The sequence below is a fragment of the Schistocerca piceifrons genome, unplaced genomic scaffold (genome assembly GCF_021461385.2).
Source record: "Schistocerca piceifrons isolate TAMUIC-IGC-003096 unplaced genomic scaffold, iqSchPice1.1 HiC_scaffold_578, whole genome shotgun sequence".
NCBI classification, from domain to species: domain Eukaryota; kingdom Metazoa; phylum Arthropoda; class Insecta; order Orthoptera; family Acrididae; genus Schistocerca; species Schistocerca piceifrons.
The window spans coordinates 55,001-60,000 of record NW_025728819.1 but is presented as its reverse complement, the minus strand read 5'-3'; the positions used below and the strand labels follow the sequence as shown (position 1 = coordinate 60,000).

The window sequence follows — 5,000 nt, the reverse complement described above, 5'->3', positions numbered from 1 at the left end:
CTCAATAAAGAGCACCCTGGTAGGATTTCAACGGGGTCCGCCTCGGGACGCACGAGCACGCACGGGGCGGTCGCACGCCTTCGGCTCGCCCCACCGGCAGGACGTCCCACGATACATGCCAGTTAAACACCGACGGGCGGTGAACCAACAGCGTGGGACACAAATCCAACTACGAGCTTTTTAACCGCAACAACTTTAATATACGCTATTGGAGCTGGAATTACCGCGGCTGCTGGCACCAGACTTGCCCTCCAATAGATACTCGTTAAAGGATTTAAAGTGTACTCATTCCGATTACGGGGCCTCGGATGAGTCCCGTATCGTTATTTTTCGTCACTACCTCCCCGTGCCGGGAGTGGGTAATTTGCGCGCCTGCTGCCTTCCTTGGATGTGGTAGCCGTTTCTCAGGCTCCCTCTCCGGAATCGAACCCTGATTCCCCGTTACCCGTTACAACCATGGTAGGCGCAGAACCTACCATCGACAGTTGATAAGGCAGACATTTGAAAGATGCGTCGCCGGTACGAGGACCGTGCGATCAGCCCAAAGTTATTCAGAGTCACCAAGGCAAACGGACCGGACGAGCCGACCGATTGGTTTTGATCTAATAAAAGCGTCCCTTCCATCTCTGGTCGGGACTCTGTTTGCATGTATTAGCTCTAGAATTACCACAGTTATCCAAGTAACGTGGGTACGATCTAAGGAACCATAACTGATTTAATGAGCCATTCGCGGTTTCACCTTAATGCGGCTTGTACTGAGACATGCATGGCTTAATCTTTGAGACAAGCATATGACTACTGGCAGGATCAACCAGGGAGCTGCGTCAACTAGAGCTGAGCAGCCGGCCGCCCGGGAGTGTGTCCCGGGGGCCCGCGCGAACACGCAAGCGTCCGCTCAATCATTCTGCAAACAGGAGGAGGCTGAGCTCCCCTGCACAATACACCTCGAAACCCTCTCAGGTCCCGGCGGCGCGCAGCGCCGTCCCAAGTACTTGGTCGGGTTCGAGAGAGGCGCAATCGCCCGGAGTTAGGCGAGTAGACGCTTTCGGTGCGACCACCCGTGCTCCCAACTGAGCTTGCCGCTGCCGACAGAGGCCCGGGAGCGTGCTGTCGTGGCATTGCCGGCGGGAGACAACACGCGCCACCTACGGTGACCGGCAGCTCCAACGCCAGCGCCACAGAAGGACAAAAGCCCCACTTGGGTGCCGAAGCGAACTCTCCCAGCACAGCGCACGCGCCAACACATCCGCACAGCTGCGATACAAACCACCAGCGAGAACCGCTGGGGCGACCGAGCAGCAGACGGCGTCGCGGCGCCGAGCGCCGGGCGGCAGCGCATCCTCAACGCACACAGTCCTCAATCGGACCAGCACACTGAAGATGTCCACCGCGCTTCGCACCGGGCCCGCGAGGACCTACTTTGGCCGCACGGCGCCGCGCGCAGGGTGCGCCGGCGCGCAGCTGCGACGCCTGCCGCGTCCGTCGGCCGGCGCGCCTGCCACTGGCCGCCCCCACCAGCCGGCTGTAGCGCGTGCGCCCACGCACCGCGCGGCCAGCACGCCGGGAGGCGCCCCCTCACCGGCCGGGGACGGTCCCACCCAGCCACCGCCGCGTATCGCTTCACACCCAGATGCCGTTCAGTTTCGTCGGCATGGTGGGTATCGCTGGAACAACCGGTTAGTACCTCAACCTATCGTCGCCATCACCGATTCACCCCTAGCGAGAACAACCGCACCACAACAGGTTACCATTTGTTCATTTGCGTAACTTCACCAGAAAACGCAGGCGTCCATCGCCATTTGCAACTTCCACGATTATTGCATGCCTGTGTCAGGTGTCACGCCACACTACGTCTGCCCACATACACGCAACAAAATGTGCACGCCTAGACAATACGTGGAAGGTGGCCCCCGTACGTATGCGATGTCCATTGCTCGAACGACTGTCAACCGGCCTCTGTAGCATGTCGCAGATATGGAACGCGGTGCACCATGCCATCACGGTGTGTGAGGAGAGACGACTAGGTCCGAATACATCAACAGACAGCTCATGCTGATCGCCATCCACGGCGTCCGTTCCTCCCACACGTCTCTATGGCGTACCACACTGCAATCCAGCTCTCATAGGGAGACGACACGTAGCTGCGTGCACAATATTTGCACTGTATGGTCCGCCGTTTTTGGGCGCAGTCGTTGTACGGTCACACATGTGCCACGATGTATCATTCAGTACATAAGGACGAATGTGCAGTACAGATTGTGGTTTACGCGTACGACATTAGCGGACAGTTGACACAGGCCGCACCACAACGTAGCCTGAGTACGTCGCATGCGGAGGGCATTGAACATGCAAAGTTCTCACCAACCAGCTTGCGAAGGCAGGGGGCAAGGTGGGGACGTGGGGAGGGGCGGCATGTACGTCCTGCTGCCATCCACATTACAGTGTACAGCAGGAGCATGTGGAAAGTGAGCAAGACTTGCAAGGTGTTTAACATGAAGCGATACACAGGGGAGCGGGGAGTGCGAGTAGCGAACTATATTGCGAGGGTTGCGGGTGGGCAACACTACACTAATTGAACGAGTCGTATAACAATTACAGAGCAGGTTTAGGCGACAACGTGGGTTACGTTAGGCGACAACGTGGGTTAGGTTAAGGCACGACGTGGGTTAGGTTAAGGCACGACATGGGTTAGGTTAAGGCACAACATGGGTTAGGTTAAGGCACAACATGGGTTAGGTTAAGGCACAACATGGGTTAGGTTAAGGCACAACATGGGTTAGGTTAAGGCACAACATGGGTTAGGTTAAGGCACAACATGGGTTAGGTTAAGGCACAACATGGGTTAGGTTAAGGCACAACATGGGTTAGGTTAAGGCACAACATGGGTTAGGTTAAGGCACAACATGGGTTAGGTTAAGGCACAACATGGGTTAGGTTAAGGCACAACATGGGTTAGGTTAAGGCACAACATGGGTTAGGTTAAGGCACAACATAGGTTAGGTTAAGGCACAACATAGGTTAGGTTAAGGCACAACATAGGTTAGGTTAAGGCACAACATGGGTTAGGTTAAGGCACAACATGGGTTAGGTTAAGGCACAACATGGGTTAGGTTAAGGCACAACATGGGTTAGGTTAAGGCACAACATGGGTTAGGTTAAGGCACAACATGGGTTAGGTTAAGGCACAACATGGGTTAGGTTAAGGCACAACATGGGTTAGGTTAAGGCACAACATGGGTTAGGTTAAGGCACAACATGGGTTAGGTTAAGGCACAACATGGGTTAGGTTAAGGCACAACATGGGTTAGGTTAAGGCACAACATGGGTTAGGTTAAGGCACAACATGGGTTAGGTTAAGGCACAACATGGGTTAGGTTAAGGCACAACATGGGTTAGGTTAAGGCACAACATGGGTTAGGTTAAGGCACAACATGGGTTAGGTTAAGGCACAACATGGGTTAGGTTAAGGCACAACATGGGTTAGGTTAAGGCACAACATGGGTTAGGTTAAGGCACAACATGGGTTAGGTTAAGGCACAACATGGGTTAGGTTAAGGCACAACATGGGTTAGGTTAAGGCACAACATGGGTTAGGTTAAGGCACAACATGGGTTAGGTTAAGGCACAACATGGGTTAGGTTAAGGCACAACATGGGTTAGGTTAAGGCACAACATAGGTTAGGTTAAGGCACAACATAGGTTAGGTTAAGGCACAACATAGGTTAGGTTAAGGCACAACATAGGTTAGGTTAAGGCACAACATAGGTTAGGTTAAGGCACAACATAGGTTAGGTTAAGGCACAACATAGGTTAGGTTAAGGCACAACATAGGTTAGGTTAAGGCACAACATAGGTTAGGTTAAGGCACAACATAGGTTAGGTTAAGGTACAACATAGGTTAGGTTAAGGTACAACATAGGTTAGGTTAAGGTACAACATAGGTTAGGTTAAGGTACAACATAGGTTAGGTTAAGGTACAACATAGGTTAGGTTAGGTTAGGTTACACGTTGTTGTAAGGAAAGGTGTAGGGGGGGGCGGGGGCGGCAGGTTCGTTGATAGTGATTATAGTAAGTGAATGCTTGTGACATGATCAGATTTGTCACGTCAGGATGCACCTTTGGCTTATTAGAGGCGGCGCTCCAATTCTATGCTTGTGTCAGACCTGTGTCTTTGACTCATGTCATTGTTTGTGCGCTGTGACAGGAGGTACTATTGTGATGTTGGGTGCACCGTTGTATAGGACATGTGTGGGTGTTGGTGCCTGATCTGCGCAATGGTGGATGTCGAAAGGGTGGGATATTGTATTTTCCGCATGGACCTCCTGGTCTGGTTGTGATAGTGTGGATTGTGTAATGTGGCGGAGAGGATGCACTGGATGTTGTTCCATGCTGGTGCTTACATATTGTATGTGCGCCCGTTAGAAGCAGAGAGTGGTGCGTGATCAGAGTGGCTGGCTGACGTGTGGTTCCCATTGTGGGCAGACTCTTTCAGCATGTATACGGACAGTTGTATATATATTCTGTAGTTTGATGGCTCTGCATTGATTACTAATCAGCGCCGTGTGTACGGGTAATCTGGTTCCAGTCCAAAATGTTCCATCTGTGTACATTAGTGACAAAGACTCCCCTCATGCAGTGGGGCTCGGTCTGTTATAACTCTTCCGCGTAATATATTTGCCCCACGTTTTTGCGACTGCGAGTGCGAGTGCAACGCGCATGGGGACCGACATGCTGATGGCTCGGTATCGGACGCCGTACAGTGAGCAACGCGATCGCGTCTCTCGCTCGTAAGTGGTACAGGTCGCGGCTCATGTATAGGGACAGCGGGAATGTCGCATATTGGCAATAACTCTTCATGAAACGCACGTTATAGGGGTGGATTGCACTTTACGAGTGCGGGAAACGTCCGCCGTTCATCCGCTGGAGGTGCGCGTTTGGCGGTTGGGGTGGTGCACGAACGGGTGCGGGTGGAGTCATTGCCGGTCCACGGCTTCGTGCGG

The 5,000-nt window shown here is 53.0% G+C and overlaps 1 non-coding gene across 1 annotated transcript in view; it reads right to left on the bottom strand.

Moving 5' to 3' along the window:
• Positions 1-818, bottom strand: part of LOC124761269 — a 1,909-nt gene extending 1,091 nt beyond the window's left edge. The window contains exon 1 of the ribosomal RNA XR_007012415.1: positions 1-818. This exon is cut by the window's left edge and continues 1,091 nt beyond it. This is a non-coding gene — a ribosomal RNA (small subunit ribosomal RNA).
• Positions 819-5,000: the final 4,182 nt, after the last annotated feature.